We start from the raw sequence: 17,615 nt of genomic DNA, 5'->3' as shown, positions 1-17,615 counted from the left end.
TCATTTTTATCAGCAGCTGCCAAAGGTCATCTGACATAATAGCTGATGAATTCAAACCCAGTGGATTTCATTTGCAATTTTCAATTTACCGAGGCCTCCAAGCCCAACAGTGATAAGAGTTTCCCCTATCGTGGCCTGTCACAAACATCAAGAAAACCACACAAGCCTCCAAAAGAAAGAAAGGAAAAAGGCTGTGCATCATCGCAGCTACAGATAAGACGGATCGGCAGAGAACAGTATCATGCAGGAAGGTGTAGTGTGGCACGTGTGGTTCAATCTTTAAATGCCAACTGGAATCAAAAGACTACGAGGATGCAATCAAATTCACTAACAGAATAACATCACTGTTTTGGCTGCTTGAGGAGAGGCAGTCTTTTTATGTCTCACTATAAATCACAAAATAGGCAATAAAAGCCGAAATAAGGATATGACAGAAAATGAGCAGTGTGTAAGTAGTAATGACCAAAGCAAATTTAAATAATCTGTCACTTCCTTTTATCTGGGTAATTTTCCAGGCATGACAATTTTTTATACCATTTTAAAATACATTTTTCTTCCTGAAGGTGGTGAGCTTTACAGAATAATCTTCTGTTGGCTTGATGTATGTAAAAAAAAATCATTCTTATCTACTTGTGTCATTTTGATTGTTTCATGCAATATACAAGTGTCTCTTTCAGTCACTTTACACCACAATACATTGAAGCTATGACTTTAGGCTGGTTGTACCCAATAAAATCATTTTTTTTAGTGTTCGACAGTGAAAGTCTAGTGCTCTCCGATCTGCATGTGAAATCCTGGGAAAATACTGTAACAAATGTTAATTACATTTTAATTATCTATAACCTTGACCTCTAACTTATCTTTAACCTCACCATAACATTTAACCCTATACCTTACCCCTATACCTCACCCCTTTACAGCTTAACCTTTCCCCAATACTTAAAAGTAACTCTTAACCCCAAATAGTAACCTTTAACATTTACCTAACCTCTAAAGGTTAAAGTGATTGTAAACCCATATTTATTTTAATTTTTTTATATCAAACATATCATTTTTTTACATAGCAGCACTGATCCTCCTTATCGTGGGACCCCTGCTGGAGCTCCTGGCCCCCCCCCCCCCCTGCGAGTGCCCACCATAGCAAGCCTCACTCCTGAGGCATGCTCTGTGTGTCCATTTACATACACAGCGCAGCTTGGCTTTGCCTTCTCCTTCCTCTTCACTAGCTGCGTTTAACTGTCTCTGGGCTTTTTAGGAGGGAGAGAGGCATCTTTCGTCCTTACTGACGTGAATTAACTTCATTGGGCAGCATGACTGACAATGGATTTATACTGTAGGAAATTATTTTTTTCTGTTTAATAAAATACAAATGTGTGGTGTGTTATATACAAGCAATATTTTTGGTGACCACAGTAAAGAAAGGTAGACCCCCACATCCACCAGGCCAGGGATGTGTAAGGAGGGGCACCACCGAGTCCTTAACAATTAGTGATGTCACTGACCCACTTACATGTCTACCTCCTTTATATACATTATTACATAGTTTAGGAAAAAAACTGTGGGGGGGGGGGGGTTCTTCAAGTCTGGTATATACTTAAAGGAATGATGTCACCCCTAAATTCTATACTGGGCGTTTGGGTCTGATCTGGACTTTAAAGGGGAACTCCCATATAAAAAAAAAAGATAAAACCCCACCCAAAATTTAAACCAGGCCCCATTAAAACCAAGGTAGGCCAGAAAAGGGTGCCATGAGCATGCAGTCCCCTAAACCACACCAGGTCACATGCCCTTTAAAATTGAAGGAGACCCCACCCAACAAAAGACCTTGCCAATATGTTGAAGAGGAGCAGGGCCTCTTCCTCATAACCCTGGTCTAGTGGCTGTTTAAACCCCTTTGTTTACATCATCTGTCATCCACCAGACCTGTCATTCAGTGGGAATGAAGCGATGAAAGTAGACATGTGTCAATCATTTTTATTTCTTCCGTGGATGTTGGGCATCATAAATGATGTGGACTTTCATTGCTAGATGATGTGATGGACGGTAAATGTTGAGGGCAATGTGCTCTGATATGGTTCATGAGGGGGGCCACATTCTCATCCCTATTCTGGTCCTCCTAGACTGAATGCTTAGATAAGGGTTTGCTGTTGATTTTTTTGAGGGACCTCATGCTTTTTGTGTGTGCGTGTGTGTACAGTACCTCTTGAAATTCATACCAGAACTGAAGGGTCATCTAACTAAAGTTGCTTGTAGTGTGGGAGTGCTGTTGCTGTACAGGTGCTCCACTTATTGAAAAAAGTACACGACACACATAACAGGTACATCAGCTGGTGACGATGTTTGACATCCCATTCGTAGTTCAAGCCAATGGGAATGCGAGTCTGTAGGTGAAAAATTCAATATACAGGTGAAACTCGAAAAATTAGAATATTGTGTAAAAGTTCATTTATTTCACTAATGCAACTTAAAACGTGAAACTGATATACGAGAGATAGACTCATTGCATGCAAAGCAAGATAGTTCAAGCTGTAATTTGTCATAATTGTGATGATTGTGGCTTACAGCTCATGAAAACCCCAAATCCACAATCTCATAAAATTAAAATATTGTGAAAAGGTGCAATATTCTAGGCTCAAAGTGTCCCACTCTAATCAGCTAATTAAGCCATAACACCTGCAAAGGGTTCCTGAGCCTTTAAATTGTCTCTCTTGAAGTCCAGTGTGAAGTTTCCACAGTCTGTGTTGATTTGGGGAGCCATGTCATCTGCTGGTGTTGGTCCACTGTGCTTCATTAAGTCCAGGGTCAACGCAGCCGTCTACCAGGAAATTTTGGAGCATTTCATGCTTCCTTCTGCAGATGAGCTCCATTTTCCAGGAGGACTTAGCACCTGCCCACATTGTCAAAAGCACCAAAACCTGGTTCAATGACCGTGGGATTACTGTGCTTGATTGGCCAGCAAACTCGCTTGACCTGAACCCCATAGAGAATCTATTGGGCATTGCCAAGAGAAAGATGAGAGACATGAGACCGAACAATGCAGAAGAGCTGAAGGCCACTACTGAAGCATCCTGGTCTTCCATAACACCTCAACAGTGCCACAGGCTGATAGCTTCCATGCCACGCCGCATTGAGGCAGTAATTGCTGCAAACCAAGTACTGAGTACATATGCATGCTTCTACTTTTCAGAGGTCCGATATTGTTCTATGTACAATCCTTGTTTTATATACACTCGGTCTGGCCATACATTTTTGTGGTTTCTTTGGATTGGGAGTTTTTCTCCCTCTTTCGTTGTCTTCTTTTTCTTTTTATTCCCTTTTGCTACTTAGACAGTAGATTTTATTATTTCAGCTTGAGTATTTCATATGTATTCGTTCAGCTTTTATGAAATTCCTTTGGTTTAGCCAGATAGATATGGTGCTATATGTGCTGTTTTCCTTATACTATTTGCATATATTTATTTATATATACTCCATTATACCTCTATATAGCAACCTACGATCTTCATGTTAATGTCTATTCTTGTTTTTGCATTTTTTGTCGGCATTGAGAGATAAGAAGTGGGGAATGACTCTGTTACATTTATGTTTATGTGTCTCTGTATTTTTATTTGTATATCTTACATTTAGACATTTTGTAACACATAACAATGTGACATAATGGGGGTTATTTACTAAAGGCAAATCCACTTTGCACTACAAGTGCACTTGGAAGTGCAGTCACTGTAGATTTGAGGGGTACATGCAAGGAAAATAAAAAACAGCATTTTAGCTTGCAAATGATTGGATTATAAAATCAGCAAAGCTTCCCCTCATTTCAGATCTACCACTCAGATTTACAGTGACTGCTCTTCCAAGTGCACTTTCAGAGTGAGTGAGTGACTTGTATAGCGCTACACATGCAAACTGAATCGCCACTAGACGCTTTTTGCAGCCAGTGTCTTCCTGGCTGGTGTGGTCATTTTACCCCGTAGGATCTCGACACGCTTGGGACACACATATATACTGGGCCAATTTGGACAGGATCCAATTAACCTACCAGCATGTCTTTGGAGTGCAATTTCAAGTGCAGTTTGCACTTGTAGTGCAAAGTAGATTTGCCTTTTGCAAATAACCCCCAACGAGTCATCCCCCTTTCTCATAGTTCTCAATAAAAAGCATATGATGCAAGCAGTCTAGATGTGTGTATGGGTTGGAGAGGGGGATGTACTTGTAATGTGTGTCATGTACTTTTACTATTTTCAATAAATGGTCTTTATGCTCATGTGCAGCCATTTCCTTCAATTTCTAGCTCCTTATAGGTGTTAGCGCATTAATTATGTCAATATTATTGCTAAAGTTGCTGCTCCCCAGTAAAAAGTTTTTTTTTTTTTTTTTTTTATAATTATGCTTTAGTACATGTCCCCTGGAGCAGTGCCCAGACTGCCATGTCATTACTGTTTTATAACATTCGGCTCCCATTGACTGCAATAAGGCTCAGATTCAGCATCCAAACCTTAGTTATATTTGCTGAACCTGTCCCAAACCCAGTTATATAGTTTGCTTGCTGTCAAAGTTCCAAAATAGGCAGTTCGCTATATGCGTTTTCCAAAAAATGTGTTCGGTAAGCAGTGCAAAGGCATATTCTGGACATATGTCATGAAAATAAACATAATTTAAAAAAACAGCAGGTCAATATTTCTGGGCACGATTTTGCACAAAGTTGTGCATGCATTTCTGCCACAGCTGGAACCAGAATCAGAAACACCATGGTTGGATAGAAGCAGGGGACATTTTCATTTTGTGTTGCTTTTTCTATGCCGACATATTCTAAAACCGGGCATGCTGATCTGGTTATTGACATGGGACAAATTATCATTATACAAATACAAAAAAAAGTGTTCGTATAAGGAAAATATTTTTATAGTTAATTAAGGGAAAAAATGCCCAACTACCTATCCTACCCCCCTTACCTGACTCCTCTCACTGCCCTAGCACCATCTCATCTGCAGCACTGCTCTCCTCTCTTCTTGGTCTCACAATAAATTTACATGTTTGTGTAGGACATTTTTTTTGCATTAAGGCCCCTTTCACACCTGCGGACCGTATGTCCGCTTTTTCATACATCTGTTTACGGATGAAAAAGGGACATACATTGATCCCTATGAGATAGTGGGTGTCAGCGGATGAACATCCGCTGACACACAATCTCACCTGAGTCCGCAATGCTCTGATTCTGCAGACGGACAAAAATCCTTTTTTTCTATCCATCTGCGGATCGGATGAACACGGACAGACGGTCCGTGTTCATCCGATCCCCCCATAGGGGAGAGCGGAGATCTGACAGGGCAGTCCCTGCACAGTGTGCGGGGACCGCCCTGTCATCTGCTGGCTCAGCGGGGATCAGCGGCACGATCCCCGCTTAGCAAGCGGAGGTTCACGGGGCGGATCATCACGGATGTAAAAGGGCCCTTTTTGTTGTTTTCTTCAGGAGCCTGCAAAGCATTTCACCCTGGGATCAGTGGAATGCAAGTGTAATGACAGGCTCCTGCAGACTCTTCCATCAGCTCTCTGATGTTGACAACTACAAGTCCATCTGTCACCGCATCTGCCAAATTGTAGTCCATTCTTTTGCAGATCTCTGTGAATACATTATGCAGTTGTGCAGACGTTACTCTGCACAGCCACACTGATTGTAACAGTGGCAGCTGCTGTGGGAAGAAAAACCCCCACATGTCATGTGGGGGGGGGGGGGGTGCTTTGCAACATGTTACACCCTAAATACAGGTGTAAGGCCTACACATGACCGTTTTCCTCAACAGAATCCATCAAGAAACTTGGTGGCAGAGCTTTTTTGCAGAGGAATACGGTCGTATGTATGTTTTTATAATAAAGTATGAGACGGGAGCGCACCTTCAGTAAAAGTAGCGTTTGTAATGGAGATAACACATTTGTCACGCTGTAACAGACTGAAAAGTGCAAATCGTCTCTTACCAAACTTTTACTTAACACACAGTAACACGAGATTAGTAAAAGAAGCCCCAAGGGTTTGCCAGTGGAATCGAACTTCCCCTGCCGCTGTATGTGTTGTACGTCACCGCGTTTGAGAATGGGGAGATTTGGTCTTGACCGTGTGTACGCAAAGCAAGCTTGTCGAGTTTCTCGACAAGCCTAACAAGGAACTCGATGTGTCTTTTCCGACGAGTTCCTCAGTCATGTGTACGAGGCCTAACATGTAACACATTGCTAAAGGTGAAGTTAGCCTTTAAGGTAAAGATCAGACAAATCCAGAAGATACTGTTTGGCTATGTTTATACATGCCACACTTCTGAAACGCAAACTGCCTTTGGAGAATTTTTGAGGTGTTTGACAGTAATATGTAGCCTCCCCACTGTCTGTTTTAACTCTCTAAATGTCACACCACTTTGCTGTGGCATGGTTTGGTTGAATGGACCACGTTTGGTGATTAGTAATGCCCACCAAATATAATGGATATTTTTTTTTGTATATCCCCATCTACTGTTTTTTCAGCTTAAGGGCAGTGGTTTTGGTGTGGTAAAAGTGACGGCCAACTGTGTGTTTTTACCACCCCCTACCCAACCACAAATGTAAATGAGCCCTAATACAAGTGCAGGTGGAGAACTAACTTTTGAGTAAACTGTAATGGAAGAAAAAGCAGAATAAAAAGTACTATGTTTTTTAAAAAGTGAGGAAAAGTGAGGAAAAGTTTGAACCACTGTTATGTTTCTTTGGTTTTCCATTGCTTCGTGTTCCAGAGACATTCTGTGTGACAGAAAGTGAGGTGACTCAGACAGGGTGAAAGGGATGAATTGTCAGTCAAGCTTTTATTATAAACCAAAAAATTGATAAATATATAATTTTACGCTATCACACTTTTAAAATAAACTAATTGCAACCTAGTGAAAATGTGCACAAATCCGTACAAAACAATACTATAAATCACGCATAAAATGCAAATTTCATGTATCAAATTCAGGTAGTTCTAAAATGTTCCACTTTTACATTGTGGTGCAAGATTTGTTTTTCAATTTTGTATTTAGTATGATGGCAATAGTACTGTCAGGAAATTCCTGGGAAACAACTGGCTCAGAGACATAAGCATGCACATGGTATCACATGGAGAGCTGTGATCAGGCACACTCATATGCGAAGGAACACATGCGGTCATGTGCAGGGATGCACAAGGACATCAACAATCAATGCCTGATGGCCTGTTTAACCACTTCAGCCCCAGAAGATTTGGCTGCTCAATGACCAGGCCATTTTTTGCGATACGGCACTGCGTCGCTTTAACTGACAATTGCACGGTCGTGCGACGTTGTACCCAAACAAAATTGACATCCTTTTTTCCCCACAAATAGATCTTTCTTTTGCTGGTATTTAATCACCTCTGTGGTTTTAATTTTTTTCGCTCTAAACAAAAAAAAAGTGACAAAAAAAAACACAATATTTAGTACTTTTTGCTATAATAAATATCACAATTTTTTTTTAAAAAAAAGCTATATTTTTTCCTAAATTTAGGCCGATATGTATTCATCTACATATTTTTGGTAATAAGCGTATATTGATTGGTTTGCACAAAAGTTATAGCATCTACAAAATAGGGAATAGATTTATGGCATTTTTATTATTATTTTTTTTATTAGTAATGGCGGCGATCTGCGATTTTTATCAAGACTGCAACATTATGCCAGACAGATTAGACACTTAACACATTATTGGGACCACTGACAATTACACAGTGATCAATGCTATAAAAATGCACTGATTACTGTGTAAATGTCACTCGCAGTGAAGGGGTTAACACTAGGGGTGATCAAGGGGTTAACTGTGTTCCCTAGTGTGTGTTCTAACTGTAAGGGGAGGGGACTGACTGGAGGAGTGTTTCAGTATTAGTGTTGACTGGTCTTCAGCTGTATCCTGGCTTCCTGCTAGGAATAAAAATTAATCTGGTCCCCAGCCAAAAATCCTGGCCCAAGAGGCAGGTGTGAAAAAAGTGTGTAGTGCAGTGACCTAGGAGCCGTAACACAAAGCGACCCTCACTCACAGTGAGATTACGACACCCCTGGACTGCCACTCCAGGGGCACATACACCGCTGGCTTTCTTCCTTCCGCCAGACCCAGCATCTATCCATCCTCACCAGGGGTACCCTTCCAGCTTTCTCGGGGGAGCCTACCGCCAGCCTCCAAGTTCGTTAGGAGCTCCGGACTTGGCTCACCCCAATACTAGTAAAGTCTTCTACTCCAGTGGATCCCAGCGATACCACAAGTGTGTGTTATTTTTTTATTTTTACCTGTAGTGGGGCCAAGTAACACTATAGTGATCATGTGAGTGAGAGACGGTTCTCCTAGCTCCCAATCCTTAGTAAGAGACCATTAACAGATCCATTGTCAGTAACAGATCATTCTCAGTACCCGGTCTCAGTGCGGGACCCAGGAATAAAGCCCATTTCTATACACATATGTGTTACGCATTTGTGAAGGAGTTAGGCTGCAACATTGTTTTAAGCTTGTCATTTTATTTTATACAGTGTTTGCTGAAGCTGTTTCTTTATTGCAGCCAGCTTTTTCATATTCTGGTTAACAGAATAGCTGTGTTGCCTTTACACAAGTACCCTTTGACTAGAAAAAATAAATAAATGTCAAAGTGAGTATATTTATTGTAATACAATACTCTCCTAAAGGCTTCAATATAGTGTGTTTTTCTTCTAAAATAAATGTTTTTCTACTGGAGCAGCATTTTATATTGTGGGTATAGAAATATAGTTTCTTTCCCACTGCGCACAGCATTTTCATATTGTATGGTTCGCTGAATCTCTGTTATGTTTTTAGCTACGCACTATTAAAAGATAATCAGTTAGGAATGGTAATTTGGAAAAATCGGAATCTAAAAGCTTACCTCTCCAGCATAGGTCCTTGTGTTGTTATTTTGTTTAGTATTGTCTTCACTGTCAGATTCAAAATGCTACCTTGATGTCAAGATGTAAGGCCTCTGTGTAGGATGCCCTGTCACCTGCCTTAACCTCCCTGGCGGTATGATTCTTTCAGAAAAAAGGTGCTGAAAGCGGTACCATTATTTGCAAAGAAATTTGGTGTTTTATACTGTAGGTCTGTAATTTTTAGGAATAACTCACTTAAATCTGACCAAACAAGAGTCTTGTAGGCATCCCGGGTATGAATTTTTTTTTAAAACAAAATTATAAACTATAATATAATAAATAATTATAACAAATAATAATATAATTATAATAAAAATTATTCAATAATGTAATCAACTCAAAATCACTGAAATTTGCTCAGTTGCAGAAATGTCGCTGTCATTATTTTTATTTTTTTATGACGAATTTCCCCACAAATCGCTATCGCACAATTCTGCAAGTGATTATAATTTATTATCGCTGTTTTCTAGCTGCTCTAAAAACATTTTTGACATAAAGGGACACTTTTGGTTGCTATGGACAATCTACAGTTTGCAGGCAGAAAGAACAGTTTTTATTATATAAAAGAACATGTCGGGCACTGGGGAGACCACTAGGGACAAGGGGGGTGTGTATTTTTTACATACAGTACTGTAATCTATAAGATTACAGTATACTGTATGTAATGTGTTTGTTTACGTTTTTGAATTTGGCGCCGTTCTCCGCTCCCGTGCGTCGTAACGTCGCAGGGAACGGAGATCGGCGGCACAGGAGGACGCTGTGTGAATCAAGCGAGGTCCCGCTCGCTCACACAGCGCGGTGGCATCGCTGGATCCAGGGACAAGGTAAGTAAACACTCCCTGTGGATCCAGCGAGGCGAGCCTGAGTCTGACTCGGGGTTACCGATCGCAGCATGAAAATCTAACCCCGAGTCAGATTTGGGAATACCGCCAGGGGGGTTAAGCCCCATACACACGGTTGGACTTTTTGGCAACAAACTTCAAAATGAGCAAGTTTTCCACAAAATCCGACCGTGTGTACGTTCCATCGGAGAAACTTTTTCGGGTTTCATCGGAAAAAAAGTTCGCTCTGCAAACGGACAAACTTTTCAGCACCAAAAGTCCGATGGTGCAAAGTCCGACCGTGTGTACAGGAATCCATCAGACTTTTGACCGAAGTACAAATATGCATGCCCAGAACCAATGTTGAAATCAACCAACAATAGCAGAAGTTGACCAAAGGGTGGTGGTAAAGAGCAGAAAAGAGCAGAAAAACCATGTGATGTTGGGAAAGTTTTAGGAAAGTTTTCAGAAAAGTCCGAGCGTGTGTATGCTATGGGTGTGCCCGGCCAATTCCCTTCGGACACAAATCCACGGAAAAGTTTGTTTGAAGTCCGATTTAGAGCAGGGACGACAACAGATACTCTGTTCAATGAAATCTTTAGCTTTCATTCATATAAACCTGACAGCACCTTTGTTATATGACAGTTTTTTTAGTTTCTGTAAGCAATATGCTGAAACCTGCTCCATAGGAGGCCCCTGCTTGGACCTGAGGGGAATAGAATAAATACATAAATGAATAACCTTTGAAAGGTCAGGTTACACTCAGTGGTAGCCTGTGGTAATTCTTTTGGGGGAGCGGCAAACGGTAAAACACCCCCTGGTCAGTCGTGTCTGTCGTGTAACGTCTGAAGGGACCATCCCCAAACTGTTCCCACAAAGTTGGGAGCATGAAATTGTCCAAAATGTCTTGGTATGCTGACACATTAAGAGTTCCCTTTCTGGAACTAAGGAGCCAAGTCCAACCCCTGAAAAACAACCCCACACCATAATCCCCCCTCCACCAAATGATTGTCCTGACCTCAACCCGATAGAACAACTTTGGGAGAAATTAGAGCAGAGACTGCAGAGCCAGACCTTCTCGTCCATGTCAGTGCCTGACCTCACAAATGTACTTCTGGAAGAATAGTCAAACATTCCCATAGACACACTCCTAAACCTATGGACAGCCTTCCCAGAAGAGTGGATGCTGTTATAGCGTCAAAGGGAGGGCCAACTTGTTATTGAACCCAACGGACTAAGACTGGGATGCCATTAAAGTTTATCTGCGTGTAAAGGTAGGTGTCCCAATACTTTTGATAATATGGGGGTTATTTACTAAAGGAAAATTCACTTTGCACTACAAGTGCACTGAAAGTGCAGTCACTGTAGATCTGAGGGGGAGATCTGAAATGAGGGGAAGCACTGCTGATTTTATCATCCAATCATGTGCAAGCCAAAATGCTGTTTTTTTATTTTTCCTGCATGTCCCTCTCAGATCTACAGCGACTGCAATTTCAAGTGCACTTGTAGTGCAACGTGGATTTGCCTTTCGTAAATAACCCCCCAAAAGTAGCAGTGAAATTATTAGCTGGACCATGATGGTTATTATAGGCCGTTAATTGAGCTGGCCATATCGAATTAAAAGAAAATATGTTATAATAGTTAACCACTTCAGCCCCAGAGGATTTGGCTGCCAAATGACCGGTCCACTTTTTGCAATTCGGCACTGCATCGCTTTAACTGACAATTGCGTGGTTGTGCAACGTGGCTCCCAAACAAAATTGACGTTCTTTTTTCCCCCCACAAATAGAGTTTTCTTTTGGTGGTATTTGATCACCTCTGCAGTTTTTATTTTTTGCGTTATAAACAAAAAAAGAGCAACAATTTTGAAAAAAATTCAATATTTTTTACTTTTTGCTATAATAAATATCCCCAAAAATATATAAAACATTATTTTTTTCCTCAGTTTAGGCTGATATGTTTTCTTCTACATATTTTTGGTAAATTGATTGGTTTGCGTCTACAAAATAGGGGATCGTTTTTATGGCATTTGTATTATAATTATTATTTTTTACCAGTAATGGTCGCGATTTGCAATTTTTATCGTGACTGCGATATTGCGGTGGACCCATCGGACACTATTTTGCGACCGTTGTCATTTATACAGCGTTCAGTGCTATAAAAATGCACTGATTACTGTGTAAATGACACTGGCAGGGAAGGGGTTATCCACTAGGGGGCGATGACACGACACTACCCGTGACACGACACTGAGCGCTGATGACAGGGAGCAGACGATCAGTGTCCTGTCAGTAGGCAGAACAGGGAGATGCCTCATTTACAATGGCTTCCCCCGTTCTGCCGCTCCGTGACACAAGCCCGGGGACACCAGCGGACATAGAGTTCGCAGGTCCCGCTGGCACAGTCACGGAGCTCGCGGTGGGCACGTGAGCCCACTAGGCGGCAGATTCAAAGCAACGTACCTGTACGTTGCTTTGCCTGCCCGTGCCATTCTGGCGACTTATATCTATGTTAGGCAGTCAGCAAGTGGTTAAGCACACATATAATTATTTATTTTTTGTATAGCAAGTAACAAGTCTCTTCTACCTATACAATGTGTACATGTATGCCAAAATATCATGAGAAATTATAATTTCTAAGTGTACATTTACCATAGCTGCCAACTGTCCCTGATTTGGAGGGACTGTCCCTGATTGGAGCAATGTTCATCTGTCCCTTTTCCCCCCTCATTTGTCCCTCATTTTGGTCTGATCTATATAGTTGTATATAAAATGCACTTTTTATCTTTCAAAAAGTATTTCCCAGTGCTAAACCTTTCATCCAATTACTAAATTGCTGCATTTGTACATTTTAAAAGCCAATACAATATAAAGGAATAGCAGTGGTAAAAAAAAAGCCCTTGTGGATTTAATTAACCTTTTTTTGGGGTTAATTCTCCTTTAAGGAGGTGTGGCAGGGGGCGTGTCCCATGCCTACATACGTTTGCTGGTAGGTGTCCCTCATTCTCATCTCAAAATGTTGGGAGGTATGCATTTACTACTCCTTATTAGGTCAATTTCTTCTTCCAGTAAATAATATCAGGATTACAACTTTATCTTGTGCACAGGTGACTGTGATCTTTTTATAAATTACAGCCTGCAGGTGAAGTGCATTGCACCCAGGCACCTGCAGAGGTGGGGGCACCAAACATCTAACAGACTCTCTAACAGAAGCCCTCTCTGCAGGGGCGTTGCTAGGTGGCAAAAACTGACACACATACCCTGACCTGCGCGTGCGTGTTTGTCAGTACACACACACAGACATGTAAGTCAGTGTGTATGTATGTCAGTTATACATTCCATGAGATCAGCATGTAAGGAAGCTCTTAGGCACACTAGCATGTATTTCAGGGTTGTTTCTGACACCTGACCTACATACACCACTGACCAGACCTACTGACACTGACCTGTCCTACTGACACTGACCTGTCCTACATACACTGACACTGACCTGTCCTACATACACTGACACTGACCTGTCCTACATACACTGACACTGACCTGTCCTACATACACTGACCTGTCCTACATACACTGACCTGACCTGTCCTACATACACTGACCTGACCTGTCCTACATACACTGACCTGTCCTGACAAACATACACTAACGCTGACCTGTCCTACATACACTGTGACTGACCTTCCCTACATACACTGTGACTAACCTGCCCTACATACACTGTGACTGACCTGGTAGGCATACACAGTCACTGACCTAGCTCAGCCGTAGGTGGTGTGTGGCGCCAGCATGCCCAATGTGCCCGTCATAGATGTTGCCAGCCAGGAAGGCTTAGGAGCCAAGGATAGCTGCCGAGCAGTGAGCGGGTATGTGGTGGGCAGCCGCGGTGTGCGGCGCTGGTGCGCCCAGTGTCCCCGCATACATATGCAGCCAGTCAGCCAGCCACAGGAGGCTCAGGACAGGAGCCGAGTCATGCCGTGGAGAGATGCCGAATCAAGCAGGAAGCGGGGATGTCGCATGGCGCGCCGGGCGGCATTGTAATTCCCGCCTTCTGAGCTTGCGGCGCCTATGATGGACGTCACACGTCCCGCGGTCCAGGATTGGACGAGTGGGACATCCATCATAGGCACTGCAGGCTCCAGAAGGCAGGACCTGCTGTGTCACTCAGCGGAGCTCGGCTAAAGAATGGTCCCTGCTCGGCGGCACTCGGGGCTCATACCACAGAGCCCCCCTCCAGGTCCCAATAAAGTACTCTGCTTCTCTTCCTGTATTTTGTTTATTGTTAAGAGGTCATGTAAGGATCCCAGGTTAATTAAGACTTTGTGGGGGAGCATCTCTGTGGTTGAGACATTGCCATAGAAACATTTGTAAAGGGGAGGAGTTAGTAAAATAACAACGCCCATGTGGGGGCACCAGAAATATATCTGCACCCAGGCGCCTGTGACCCTAGGATCGGCCCTGATCATAATGCCATGTCCAGGATAAAAACTTTCCCAGTATTTATCCTGAAATTTCCCCCACATTGCGTACCTCCTTAGCTATTTTGAAGTACACCTTTCTCTTTTTTAATGGGAAAAAGACAAGACCAGTTAAAGACCATGTGAGTCTGCCCCCACATCTGTATAAAAGAAATTGGTTTTCTACACGTGTCTTCGCACAAAGATTGAATTTGAAAACAGAACATTACTGTATTTTTTTAAATTAAACGTTTTTCTGAAGCATGATGTGTGATATCCTTCATCACTGAGGGAACAATTTAGTCATTTATAAATTACTATGTGCAGTACATACAGATTTTTGGGCATTGAGCCGAAAGACAGGATAAATGCCATGTATGGTCTAGTAGGGTAATTTTTATGCAGACACACATACAGAAAAATGATAAAAATATAACAAATCATTATTTTCCCAACTAAAATGACTATATACAGCTGCTTATACACATTTTCAGCAGCACTTATTCTCAGTGCCCAGCAATTCATTTTACAGCATATTCTCAAATGCAAAAACTGTTTGTGTTGCATTGTCAGAAGTTAACAAATCTTAGTGCAGTATTCCTGAGAATGTAAAACAGGCGCTATTCACCATACTTTCATGTATTACCTACCACTTGTATTGACTTTTTCTTTTGCTGGGAGGAAATCGGGACAACATTTTGAGCTTTACAGTGTTTATGTGCTGTGAAAAGGAAAATATGATTGTTCTGGGCCAAATGTAATAATTTTTTTGAATGTTATACATTTTGATTTTGACAGCTGATATTTTATATATATATATATATATAGTGACATTGGGGGATGTCTAGCTCAGTGATAGATGCATTTTAACTGCTTGCCGACCAGCCGCCGCAGTTATACGACGGCAGGTCGGCTCGGCTGCGCGAGATCACGTAGCTATACGTAATCTCGCGAATCAGCCCCCCGCTCGCCCCTGTTCCCGGCGCGCGTGCGATCACCGCCGGGCACCCGCGATTGCTCGTTACAGAGCGAGAACCGGGAGCTGTGTGTGTAAACACACAGCTCCCGGTCCTGTCAGGGGGAGAAATGCCTGATACAATGTATGAACAGCGATCAGTCATTTCCCCAAGTGAGTCCCACCCCCCCTTCAGTTAGAACACACACAGGGAACATAAGTAACCCCTTCCTTGCCCCCTAGTGTTAACCCCTTCCCTGCCAGTGGCATTTTTATAGTAATCAATGCATTTTTATAGCACTGATCGCTATAAAAATGCCAATGGTCTCAAAAATGTGTCAAAAGTGTCCGAAGTGTCCACCATAAAATCGCAGTACCGATAAAAATCGCTGATCGCCGCCATTACTAGTAAAATAAATATTAATGCCATAAAACGATGCCCAATTTTGTAGACGCTATAACTTTTGTGCAAACCAATCAATAAACGCTTATAGCGATTTTTTTATACGAAAAATATGTTGAAGAATCTGTATCGGCCTAAACTGAGGAAAATAATCGTTTTTTAATATATTTTGGGGGATTTATTACAGCAAAAAGTTAAAAAATGTCATTTTTTTTTCAAAATGTACTCTCTATTTTTGTTTATAGCGCAAAAAATAAAAACCGCAGAGGTGATCAAATACCACCAAAAGAAAGCTCTATTTGTGGGAAAAAAACAACGCCAATTTTGTTTGGGAGCCACATCGCACGACCGCACAATTGTCAGTTAAAGCGACTCAGTGCCGAATCGCAAAAAGTGGCCCAGTCATTGACCAGCAATATGGTCCGGGGCTGAAGTGGTTAACTGAGTTCACAGCCAACAGGAACTAAGGTTTAAGGGCGTGGTAGCACACTTTTATTGAAAGTAAACACACAGGGGTTCTTCTCCCAAAAAACAACACATGAAAAATGGCAATCCACCTGGCTCTTAAGGCTCACTCAGCCTTTGGCGCAGTACCTTGCTGCACAGGCCCACTCCTGACACTCCAGGCTTCCACACTCCTCCAGGACTTACAGTCCCCTCTGGTCCCCAAGACTCTCTCTTCCAGTTGTCTCAGCTATGGTCTCCCCGACTCTTTCAGCTGGCCCAACTCTCAGTCCACTGACCTGTAACCTCTCCCACAGGGAGTACTGTCTCAAGGATATTGCCTGGGTTCTTACACAATAGCACACTTCCCTCTAGCAACTTCTCCAACACCAACTCCCTTCCCACACACACTGAGCTATGCTTAGCTCTGCCTTTTAACAGGTGTGTGCACCTGGACACACACACACAACATGCAGAGCTTCTGGAAAACCCAGACACATGACTAAAGACTCCATCCCTCCCAATGCTCTTTGAAGGCTTCAAGTTTCCAGCCACAATCCAGACTTACAAAATCCAGAGAAAACTTAAAGCATAGTTTTCTCTGATCACTAATCTTTTGCTGGAACTTCTGAAACTGCCTCTTTGAGAGTCCTGTGCCCATTTTACACAAATTTTCACTAAGACAGGGACTCTCACTCTCACAATATACATACATACATACAGTTGTGCTCATACGTTTACATACTATGTAACGTTCGTTGCCCCGGAGCTGGCGTGCCGTCCAAGCCTTGATTTTGTGCGGGTTACGCCAGGAAGTGATGTTGGTGTTACCCAGAAGCCTCTATGCATTTCACATTCAGTCATACGTCTTCAGCTTCCTGTCAGCCTCAAAAGTATTGCTGGAAAGACTCTGTGCTGGTCCTTAGGCACTATACCTTGTGAGTGTTTATTTTTTACTTTTTATATTAAATAAAGCATAAATATATTGCACAATGATGGCCATTTACTTTCTATGAGATCCTGAGATAAACCAATGCGGAGGTATATGAAGTGATTATTGGCATACCGGTTGGAAAATCTTCATATTGATCCTTATGTGTGTTAACCCTGACATAAACCAAAGGCGCGTGTGTATCTTGTTTCTGTTGAATGGTCATTTCAGAAGGTGGTGGTGTCCTCACAAATTGGTGGATAAAAAGCTCTTTTCAGTCACGGATGTAAATTTGAGCACATGGGATTTAGTTGATCATCTTTGAAGAGAAACACTGGGACTATATCTCTATAATTTTAAATATTTTTTCAAATTGTATTTTCCATTTTTAAAGCATATGTCTATTGACATATATGGAATATCACTTGTTTTAATGTTTTCAATTTTAATTTTCATTCACTTAACATGCACGTGGTGGCACTTTATTAATTATTGATGGGCAGTTTTGAACATTCACTGTTTAAAGAGTAGTGGTAATATACAATTATTATTATTATTATAGGATTGGCACAGCTATCATCTTTTTCTTGTGACATTAATTTCCCTGCATTATTGGGGGGGACCATATAACTGCAGCAGACTCATTGTTTAAAATATTTAAAATATATT

At 41.7% G+C, this 17,615-nt stretch overlaps 1 long non-coding RNA gene across 1 annotated transcript in view; it reads right to left on the bottom strand.

The window, feature by feature from the left end:
- Nucleotides 1–1,569: 1,569 nt before the first annotated feature.
- Nucleotides 1,570–17,615, bottom strand: part of LOC120936789 — a 287,000-nt gene continuing 270,954 nt past the window's right edge. The window contains exon 3 of the long non-coding RNA XR_005748641.1: nucleotides 1,570–2,381. This is a non-coding gene — a long non-coding RNA (uncharacterized LOC120936789). The remainder of the gene's footprint in view (nucleotides 2,382–17,615) is intronic.

Source organism: Rana temporaria, chromosome 4, assembly GCF_905171775.1.
Source record: "Rana temporaria chromosome 4, aRanTem1.1, whole genome shotgun sequence".
Classification (NCBI taxonomy): Eukaryota; Metazoa; Chordata; class Amphibia; order Anura; family Ranidae; genus Rana; species Rana temporaria.
The sequence above is the reverse complement of the archived record's forward strand: the minus strand, read 5'-3'. Positions and strand labels throughout refer to the sequence as shown.